Source organism: Rhincodon typus, chromosome 5, assembly GCF_021869965.1.
Source record: "Rhincodon typus isolate 14 chromosome 5, sRhiTyp1.1, whole genome shotgun sequence".
NCBI classification, from domain to species: Eukaryota; Metazoa; Chordata; class Chondrichthyes; order Orectolobiformes; family Rhincodontidae; genus Rhincodon; species Rhincodon typus.
In genome coordinates, this window is record NC_063336.1 from 102,135,677 (window position 1) to 102,147,533 (window position 11,857).

An 11,857-nucleotide genomic window follows, 5' to 3' on the forward strand; every position below is an offset into this window, starting at 1 on the left:
TACCTTTGTGCTGCTAAAATTGAATTCAATGATATACCTTTGCCTTGTGAATTTAACCAAGTATTTCGGGAGGGGTTTTCACTTCATAGAAACAGTGCTACACTCAGTTCTGAAACAAGGCCTTTGTCATATTTCACTTACATTTAGCTGCAGCTGAACGAATAATGAACTTCTATTTCAGTGAATCTCTAGACCTCATAATCATACCAAAGCTGCATACTTTGTAGTGCTTTTGATATTTTGCAGTAAAGTAAGTGCAATCTTCAATGTTGGTAAGTTTTCTTTATTGATTTGCGGGATATGGGCATCACTGGATGGTCAAGCATTTATTGTCCATCTCTAATTGCCCTTGAGAAGGTGGTGGTAAGCTGCTTTCTTGAATTGTTGCAGATAGATAGACCCACATTACCATAAGGGAGGGAACTCCAGAATTTTGACCAAGCAACGGTATAGGAACGACAATATATTTCCAAGTCAAGCTGGTGAGTGGCTTGAAGGGTAACTTACAGATGGCAGTGTTCCCATTTGCTGCCCTCCTAATTCTAACTGGTAATGATTGTGGGTTTGGAAGGTGTGTTCCAACGAACCTTGGTGAATTTTTACGGAGCACCTTGTAGATGGTACACACTGCCACTACAGATTATCGGTGATGGATGGACTGAATGTTTCTGGATGTGTGCCAAGGGTTACTTTATCCTGAATGGCTTTGAGCTTCTTGAGTTGGAGCTGCTCTCACACGGGCAAGTGGGGAGTGTTCCATCACACTCCTGACTTGTGCCTTGTAGCTGTGGGACAGGCTTTGGGGAATCAGGACGTGAGTTAATCACTACAGGATTCCTACCCTCTGACCTGCTTTTGTAGCCATTGTATTTGTATGGCTAGTCCAGTTCAGTTTCTGGTCAATGGTAGCCCCGAGGATATTGTTAGTGATGGTGATGCTATTGAATGTTAAGGGGCAATGGTTGGATGAAAACTTCCAAAAAGAACTTGGGACAAAATGTATGCTATTCAAAGACAGCTAACATTTGAGCCTTTGATAAAACCACGAAGATGAAAATATTGTTCTGAAACAATAATTACAATCTGTGGACAGTGCTGACTTTTTTGTGTTGGTCTATTTTACATTTCCCTGTAGCGTTTGATTAGCACAATTGATAAAACAATGGAGATTCTGGAAATACAATCTAGAAACAGAAAAATTGTAGAAATATTCAGTAACATGAGGCAAAGTTGTGGAAAAGAAAAATTTGGACTCCGTAATGTTATACCTACAGACCCAGTTTTTGATCAGGATATGGGCAAGGCTGGTAGATATATGGAATGCTGGATGACTAGAGAAATTGAGGTTTTGATCAAGAAAAAGAAGGAAGCATATGTCCGGTATAGACAGCAGGGATTGAGTGAATCCCTAGAAGACTATGAAGGCAGTAAAGTAAAGAGGGAATTCGGGAAGACAAAAAGGGGACATGAGATAGCTTTGGCAAGTAGGACAATCCAAATACATTAAGGACAAGAGGGTAACTAAGGAGAGTATAGGGTCCCTTAGGGTGGCACAGTGACTCAGTGGTTAGCACTGCTGCCTCACAGCTCCAGGGACCTGGTTTTGATCCCACCCTCAGGCAAATGTCTGAGTGGAGTTTGCACATTCTCCCCGTGTCTGCGTGGTTTCCTCTGGGTGCTCTGGTTTCTTCCCACAGTCCAAAGATGTGCACGCTAGGTGGATCGGCCATGCTAAACTGCCCATAGTGTTCAGGGATGTGTAGATTAGATGGGTTATAGGGGATGGGTCTGGGTGGGATGCTGTGTGTGTCGGTGTGGACTTATTGGACTGAAGGGCCTGTTTCCACACCGTAGGGATTCTATGAAAGATCAGCAAGGCTGCCTATATTTGGAACCGCAGGAAATCGGGGAAGATACCAAACAGGTATCATGCATCAGTGTTTACTGTGGAAAAGGATATGGAAGCCAGAGGACTTGGAGAAAAGTTGCAATATCTTGAAAAATAGCCATATTACAGAGGTGAAGGTGCTGTACGTTTGAAAACGCATGAAAGTGGATAAATCCCCAGGACCTGATCAGGAGTACCCAGGAACTTTGTGGGAAGCTAGGGAAGTGACTGCTGGAACCTTGCTGAGATAGCCACAGGTGAGATGCCAGAAGACTGGAAGTTGGCTAATGTAGTGCCACTATTTAAGAAAGGTGGTAAGGGAAAGTCAGGGAACTATAGACTGGTGAGCCTGACATCGGTGGTGGGCAAATTGTTGGAGGGGATCCAGAGGGATAGGATTTACATGTATTTAGAAAGGAAAGGACTGATTAAAGATAGTCAAAATGGCTTTGTCTATGGGAAATCGTGTCTCACGAAGTTAATTGAGTTTTTTGAAAAAGTAATGAAGAGGATTGATGAGGGCAGTGTGTTCGATGTGATCTATATGGATTTCAGTAAGGCATTCAACAAGGTTCCGCATGGTAGACTGGCTGGCAAGGTTAGATCACATGGAATACAGGAAGAACTAGCTATTTGGATGCAGAAGTGGCTCAAAGATAGAAGACAGAGGTGGGTGGTGGAGCATTGCTTTTCAGACAGGAGGCCCGTGACCAGCAGTATGCCACAAAGATTGGGGCTGGGTCCATTGCTTTTTGTCATTTATAAAAATGATTTGGATGTGAACAAAGGATGTATGGTTAGTAAGTTTGCAGATGACAGCAAAATTGGAGATATAGTGGACAGTGAAGAAGGTTACCTCAGAGTACAACAGGACCTTGATCAGATGGGCCAATGGGCAGAAGAGTGGCAGGTAGAGTTTAATTTAGATAAATATGAGGTGCTGCATTTTGAAAAGGCAAATCATGGCTGGACTTATACACTTAGTAGTAATGTCCTGGGGAGTGTTACTGAACAAAGAGACTGACCTTGGAGTGCAGGTTCATAGTTCCTTGAAAGTAGAGTCACAGGTTGACAGAGTAGTGAAGAAGGCATTTGGTTTGCTTGGCTTTACTGTTCAGTGCATTGAGTATAGGAGTTGGGAGGTCATGTTGAGGCCGTACATGGTCTCCCTGCTGTAGGAAGGATGTTGTGAAATTTTAAAGGGTTCAGAAAAGATTTACAAAGCTGTTGCTGGGGTTGGAGAGTTTGAGCTATAGGGAGAGGCTGAATAGGCTGGAGCTATTTTCTCCAGAGTGTCGGAGGCTGAGGGGTGACCTTATAAAAGTTAATTAAATCAGGAGGGGCATAGATAGGCTAAATAGCCAAGGTCTTTTCCCCAGGGTAGGGGAGTCCAAAATGAGACGGTATAGGTTTAATGAGAGAGGGGAAAGATTTAAAAAGGACCGAAGGGGCAACTTCTTCATGCAGAGGGTGGTGCGTTTATGGAATGAGCTGCCAGAGGAAGTGATGGAGGCTGGTACAGTTACAACATTTAAAAGACCTCTGGATGGGTATATGAATAGGAAGGGTTTACAGGGATAGATGTCAAATGGGACTAGATTAATTTAGGATATCTGGTCAGCATAGACGAGTCGGACCAAAGGGTCTGTTTCCGAACTGTACAGCTCTATGACTGTATGAGTACTCTCTTTGATGGGATTAAAATGATAATTTGGAAAGGTACATTCAGTCCTTTTGGCTTTTTTTTTTCAGTTAAACCATTCATGTATTAGCATTTTTGCTTCTTCAAAGAATTGCTACAAATTTAATGGAGAAATAGTTTTCAGCAGAAATGCATCAAGCACAGTCACATTTTGCCCACTCCTTCTACACTCGTCTGAATGTCCCATTGTGGTTTCACGCTCCTCCCAAAGTTGCATTTCACCTTGTTTCATTCTCTAGCCCATTGTTTTTAATTCTTATGACATTGAGAGCTTTGAATGTGTGTGCCATATGCTGTGCAATAACGTGTTTAAGGAGTAATGTAAAACCACACAATATCTGGGTAGCTTGTTTGTATAAACTAGAAATTAGAAGAGCTTAATAAAGTACCAATCGATAGCACCTGTTTTCTATTGTTAAATGCTAAAAATAGCCCTTTAAGTTAAACATGCAAATTAATAGAAGATAGTTTTAAGGTCAGTAACAATTGAAAGATCTTGAGGCAAAGAGCAAAAAAAAGTTTCCAGACATTTTAAAATTAAAACAAGAAAGTATTAATTAGAATAAAAAGGCACAGATTGGGCTGAACTGTCTAGGCTGCAAGGTTAGGATTCACATAGCAGTGTAGTTGGGCACCTCTGCTTTTGCCAACATGTTGGCCTTTAAATAGTTTAAAACTATTAGAATTATTAAACATTGGAAAGAAAAGAGATGAGGGTAAACAAAGGCTTTTTTTGTCATAAAGTCTGAAATTGAAATTCCATTGTATTTTTATTTAACCTATTTTTTACTAATCAACTGTTCAGACATATTATTACACCTCTCCAGAGCTGGTGGGACCTGAACCCAAGCCTCCTGCTCCAGGGGACAGGGACACTACCACTGCACCACAACTGGGCCCTAAATATAGAACACTTACTGAATTTATGTGTCATCCTTATGCAGGGGCCATGCTCATTTTCTCTGAATCGTTCTAATTTTAGTATATGTACGTTAACCAGTTTCACATGAATCAGCTAATTCCCAATTTAAAATAGCAACCAGATGGACTTTGAATACCTAATATGCTTGAACTCAATATAGATTGTGTTACTTGAAAGTTGGAAGTTTTTCAAAAAAAGCATCAATAAAATTCTAGTTATTCTATAAAATAGGGTAGCAATTTGAATTTAATAAAAAACAAGTACTTCTCTTTTTCACTGTATAATTAAAGGGTTTCTTTGGGAGCTGTGCTGATCGTCTAGCTTTATCTTCTGCCGCCTTGACCTAAGATTTCTTCATTACAATTGCTCAGTGAAATGCATGACTGATATTGATAGGTCATTGCACTGAATATGGTCTTACATGAGAAATGTGCTTGTGATGTCTAGCTTCAAACTGGAGGTCCCTGAGGGCTTGCTCCTCTCTACCCCTGTTCTCCCATTCTGTGGATGACTATCTCCATTTACCCAACTCAATCCATGCTTGCTGATTCCACCTCAACATCATTGAAAATTCACACCCTCAAAATATGTATCCTGCAAGCCCTTTTCAAGTGCACTAATTAAATAAAAATAGCTTTGGGGTGGTACAGTGGCTCAGTGGTTAACACTGTTGCCTCACAGCACCAGGAACCCAGGTTCATTTCCACCCTCAAGCACCAGTCTTTGCACATTCTCCCTGTGTCTGTGTGGGTTTCCTCTGGCTTGGTCCCAAAGTCCAAAGATGTGCAGGTTAGGTGGATTGGCAGTGTTAAATTGCCCATAGTGTCCAGGGATGTGCAGTCTAGGTTGATTAGCCATGGAAAATATAGGGTTACAGAGATAGCATAGAAGGTGAGATACTCTTTGGAGGGTCACTGTGGACTTGATGGGCCAAATGGTCTGTTTCTACACTGTATGGATTCTATCTGGCTCCAAAATGTTTCTGTTCATTTTAACAATTCAAAAGCATGGTTTTCAGACATTAGCTAACACATCTCCAATGCCTATCAGAAGGTCAATTCCCTAGCTCATTAGAAATAGTCACTTTCTCTTGTAGCATGTCAACTGTGGAAAAAAAAAATCTAAGTTGACAAAAGGGTTTGATCCTGTTCTTGTATCTTGAAAGTCCCTTTTAAATTTTTCACTTCTGGACAGGATACAAAAAAAATTTTGCATATCTTGCATTGTCTGTTTTGTTGCCACTACTATGGTCATGTTCGCTGTGTTCTCCATCAGTGCAATATTTCTTTCAGCACCCTTATTTTCTCTTCTTCTGCGTAAATATAAGTCATAGAATCATACAGCATGGAAACAGACCCTTCGGTCCAACCAGTCCAGGCTGAACATAATCCCAAACTAAACTAGTCCCAACTGCCTGCTCCTGGCCCATATCTCTCCAAACCTTTCTTATTCACGTACTTACCTAAATGTCTTTTAAAAGTTGTAACTGTGCCCACATCCACTACTTCCTCAGGAAGTTCATTCCACATGTGAACAAAACCTCTGTATAAAAAGTTTGCTCCTCATGTCTTTTTTAAATCTTGCTTGTCTTAAAAATATGACCCTCATCTTGAAATCCCCATCCTCGGGAAAAGACACCTACCAATAACCCTATCAATACCCCTCATGATTTTATAAACCTCAACAAGGTCACCTCTCAACTTCCTACGTTCCAGTGCAAAAAATCCCAATCTATCCAGATTTTCTTTACAACTCAAGTCTTCCACACTGGGCAACGTCCTGGTAAGTCTCTTCTGAACCCTCTCTAGCTTAATAATATCCTTCCTATAACAGGACGACCAGAACTGGACAGTGTGTCATTCTCCTACATGATCAACACTTCAAAGGGGCACGTGGCACTCTCACTGAGACCAGTAATCCAGAGCTGTGGACTTACGTTCTGATGACAGAGGTCAAAATCCTGCCATGACAGCCAGTGGAATTTAAATTCAATTAATAAATCAAGAATATAAAACCAGAATCAGTAATGGGGACCAAGAAACTATCATTGATTTTCATAAAAGAACATCTAGCTCACTAATGTCCTCTAGGGAAGCACGTTGGCCATCCTTGCCTGGCCTTCATATGCCTGCAGCCTTTCAACGATATGATTGATTTACAACCACCTCTGAAATGGCCTATTTATTACAGTAAGATTCAAGTAAATAACGATGGTACAATTGATCACACACATTTGAATCAATGAGAGAGTGGACACCGGTCTGGAATGAGCATTCAAAGAGAGAGGTCTGAGATACTACACTAAAGAGCTGTGTTTGACAAATGGTGTAAATAAAGCAGTATTACAGTAGGAGAAAAAGTGAGGAATTGAAGAGCCTTACTGAAAGGAGCAAGAGGCATCAGTGATAGTGTATTGTCAAGGTAATGGATCAAAATCCCAAATTGCTTAAGGACAAGTTGAAATTTGAGCTAGGCTTTTCCAAAAAAAATTTACAAGTCAGGCCAAATTAATAATGTCATTCCAGAGAATTGAATTCACGGAATGAATCCCTGTATGTACACCTTGTAACTTTCCAAGGAAACTACAAAGAGAAAGACCTAGATTTTGAAGGGGAAAGATGTAAGGCTATCTAATTACCTCCTTTCAGCAAGAGAACATCTCCTAGGGTAATATTCCAGACTAGACATGAATTGAAAGAAATGCATTTTTCCCTTCCAGGAATATACACAAAGTGGGTTAATGTCAATTGAAACCCCGGTCTGTGTACATTTGTGGACTGATATACTAATGTGCTTCGAAGGTCACAGCTCGATGATGGCCATTAGACATCCTTGCACTGCGGCTGGAAAGAAAAGATACTCCAATAACCTGTTTCCTGGAAACAGGTCAGCAAGCCAGTCACTGTCAAAAAAAAAGGACAAAAGAAATGCTGCTAGCCTCCAAGGTCAAGAATCTCAAAATTGACTGCTCAACTGCCAATGTCAATGCTTCTGTTATTACCTAACATATCAGCTAAGTTCTGAAACTTAAACTGTATATCTTTTATTTTTTGTGACTCACTTCTCATTTCTAATCTGTGTGTAAGTGTTGAATTTTTTACTACTCTTCACATTTAGTAAATAATAAACTCTCATTCCTTATTCCAGCAAGTCTAGTTAAATTAGCTCCAAAACACATTGTTGTTTGGCCGTAGAGAACTTGAATTTTACTAGAAGGAGAGAAGAAGTTGAGGCTTTCAACTTGCACTCATCAGTGCAATGATGCAAGTAATAGACTTGACCAAAGGACCACTAATTTATACAGGTTGAGAAGGGGATGCTGATTGGTTGGGCCATCATTGGCCTGGAGATGCAGCAAGAACAGTTACTCTTAATTCTTGTAGGTTCAGACTGGTCAGGGTGTTGCCATGGGAATGCAGAAGAGATTGGCACGACCCCCTTTTCTTTCTTGAAACAGCTGCAATGTATGGGAACATTCCCTTTTTAAAGTTTGCCTCAAGATTACTCAATGCAACCAGCCATTCACATTGCAGTTGAAATGTTCGTAAGGTGTTCCAATATATGCAGGAGCCTGAACTGATGGCTGTGCCTAGGGGGCATATTTTTAAGGTGAGATGAGAAAGACTTAAAAGGGACCTGAGGGGCATCTTTTTCACACGGGGAATGGTTGGTGTGTGGAATAAACTGCTATAGAGGAAGTGGTAGATGCAGTTACAGTTACAACAGTTAAAAGACATTTGGATAGGTACATGAATAGGAAAGGTTTAGAGGGGAAAACAGGAATAAAAACAGAAGTTGCTGGAAAAGCTCAGCAAGCCTGGCAGCATCTGTGAAGAAAAATATCAGAGTTAACGTTTCAGGTCCGGTGACCCTTCCTCAGAAGGGATATGGGCCAAATGCAGGCAAGTGGGACTAGTTTAGTTTGGGAAACTCGGTCGGCATGGAGTTTGACCAAAGGGACTGTTTATGTGCTGTATGACTCAATGCATAGTTTCAACTTCTTGTTTCCTTTCAAGCCATGTTTAAAACAAATTCATTTGTTCTCTAGGAAAGTTATCCGCAAGAAAGGGATCCTTTTTAATTAACCTCATTGTGACTGACTAAGGGGAAGGGGTGAATAAAGAGGGTAGCCTCTTTAGGAGGCCCATTCAATTTGGCATAACAATTTGGGAAATCCCATCTGGAACCATGAAAGACTAGTCATAAGGGTGTCTGCTGACACCCAGAAAAGCCCAATATATACTGCAGACCAGCATCTCAATCTGTAGGCAGTTTTAGATTAAAGCACAAGCAACCCAGTAAGCCTGTTCGGTGATAGGCAGCAAATCCTTACAAATAACACCTACATCCCATGAAAGAATAGAAAAATATATATGTATTACAATTCATCACAAAGTCCTTATTTTTTCAAAACAAAACCTTTTTATTTAAAAATGTTCTTGGCCTCTTTCAGTCTTAATGGTTGTAGTTTTTAGCTTTAAATTTTTTTTGCTGGGAAGTATCTATTCAGCTTTGTGCAGTTCAGTGGCTGAGACGATCTTGCCCCTTGCCTTGTGTAAAGAAATAGTGAGAATTTGCTCTTTGAAGAAAATAGTGGTGCTGAAACTTTGACAATTGCTCCCTCTAGTGTTTACCCGATTCCCAACTTTTGAATGCATGAAATGACAAGCAGGTGAAGACCAGTTTGTTCGTCATTATGATGACAAGAGAATGTCTCCCATCCTACCAGCACCACCGCAATGTGCTGTCATCTCCTGAGTTGGAAGGGTCAAAAAAACAGGGCTAATACCTCTCCAAACTCCAAACCAGTCCAGGAAACCATACAACCATGTGTTTTCTCTTCAGAAATATTTACATTCTATATCATGCAATCTCAGCCTCAATCAAGAACCAGCCTATTTCCCTTCTAAAGGCAACTTAAAAATAAAGTTTGTTTTGCCATGTTTAGAGTTTAAATCCAATATCACTAATGCATGAATCACTAGTTAATTTTAAGATTAAAGTTTCCGTTTGGGTGTCCTCCCATAAAAAATTGTTTTCTAAAATGGTATCAAGTAGAAACTAATAGTGTTGCCAATGTGTTAAGGGATGTAACCAACAATAAACAGTGTTCATTTGTACACCAGAACTCTACAAAAGTAGCTCTGTACTGGTTGTCCTGCAATTAGTGAGCTGGCGTAACCCATTGATAGAGAGGATACTATTTGCTAATACCACTGTGGTGCAGATAAAGGAAAATGATTTGATACTGGTGATTGTTGGAGAGGAACACAACACAATGGATTTTTACTGGGTCAGTTGTTTCTGCATCAGCATGTGACTGGTCCTGGTCTTCCCCAGTCAAATCAATTATCTTCTTACACATGCACACACACCACAAGCCTCCCACCACTGTCACAGTCTCCATTTACTGTGGACATCTCAGCCTGGTTGTAAGTCAGTTGTTCCTGCAATGTGACAAAGGGAAGGACTGAGTTTGGCAGAAGTGGATGGAAGAACAGTTATTGATCACACACAAGGTGGGGTGGGGTGGTGGTGAGTTGCCCCCACTGAGTGAATAGGGAGTACAGTGAACAGGAAAAGTTAGTAATTGTAGAGGATGAGCGAGCTGTGAGCCCTTAAATGGACACGATGCATGTGATATCGATGATTCTAGCCCATCACCCTTGATGGGATGGTGTGTAACAGCAGACTTAAGTGTTCGAAACAAAAACAAAGTTGCTAGAAAAGCTCAGCAGGTCTGGCAGCATCTGTGAAGGAGAAAACAGAGTTAATGTTTCGGGTCCGGTGACCCTTCCTCAGAATGTTCTGAGGAAGGATCACCGGACCCAAAGCGTTAAATCTGTTATCTCCTTCACAGATACTGCCAGAACTGCTGAGCTTTTCTAGCAACTTTGTTTTTGTTCCTGATTTACAGCATCTGTAGTTCTTTTGGTTTTTATTAAGTGTTCGTAATTTTGAGTATGAGGTAACAGAGAATGCTGTGCCTCTAACTCTTGCTGAGCATAGGAGATAATTGACCTTCTATCTACATTATCAGACATCCCATTTTATGGTGGAGACAATACTGGACCGTGCTGCTATCTCTGCCCACTCTGGTCATATTTGTGGCTGAGTAGTGGTCAGCTGGAAGAGTACTGACCTTACCATCACCTCATCCACCTTGAGAGCTTTCTGCATGAAGAGGGGAGAGAACATATTTTTCAATTGAGCCATGTGTTGAGACATGAATGATACTTTAGATACTTTATACTTTAGAGTCAGATACGTTAGAGACTTTTAAGCGACTCTTGGATAGGTGCATGGATGATAGTATAATGTAGGGTATGCAGGGTAGTTTGATCTTAGTAGGATAATAGGTCGGCACAACATCGTGGGCCGAAGGGCCTGTACTGTGCTGTACTGTTCTATGTTCTATGAACATCCAGCACGCAGGGCAGTTCCTAGTTTGCAGCATCTGAACTGGTATCCAGTTGGGCTCTAAATATGGCAGCAAAGTCTTGGAAGCTGGAAGGTGCTGGCAGTGCCAAAAGTATCCATTGTGCTTGTCACACAATAACAAAGTGTCCAACATTCCGTTTGCATTAATAATAAGGTAAGAACTGTGCGATTGTGTGAAATAACACACCCTGGAAGGATGGTGCAAATGACACCATGAAACTCACTCACAGCAATTCTTTAATTTCAAATGGAAAACTTCCGCCAGTGTTGGTGTTTGCCCAGATGATGCTGTTGCTACAACAGCCAGTTGGAGTGGCGTTGCTACAAAATTAAGAGTCATAAATCCAAAATGAATGTTCAATCATGTTATGTTGCACCAATTTCTTGTTTCAAAAGGCATGTGATCAAAATGACGTGCTATGTTAAATATAGTTGTGACAGTTGTGAAACCTATGAAATCCGGACGTCTGAATTCATGTCTATTTGTGAAACTGCATTCAGAAATCAATATAATACTTTTAAAAATTGTTTCACACTGAAGTAAATCAGTTATCTCACGGCAGGGTTCAAAAAACCTTTTCTGATTTCGTGAAGACCCGTTGGCTTTATTTTCTTTTCACAATCCTTCACCACTTGAAAAATTCTTCAACAAATTATGGATAGCAAAACTTGCATAACTTGTTGACAATTTTAAATTGTTAAACCTGTTGTATTTATTAACAATAGAGGACAATACTATTATCTTTGAAGCAATTAGCAAACTTGCAACATTTAGGCAGAAAATTGAAGTTTGGAAATCAAAACTGATTGAGTTTCTGGATGCAATCAAAGTTGCAGTTGAACATTTGAAAAAAAAAAGGATCATTGCTCACTTTGCAATATTGGCAGAGTACTTCAGTGTTTA

At 40.5% G+C, this 11,857-nt stretch overlaps 1 pseudogene; it reads right to left on the reverse strand.

Annotated features, from left to right (window-relative positions):
• Positions 1 to 4,489: 4,489 nt before the first annotated feature.
• LOC125483231 lies at positions 4,490 to 4,587 on the reverse strand (annotated as a pseudogene).
• Between the last annotated feature and the right edge of the window lie 7,270 nt (positions 4,588 to 11,857).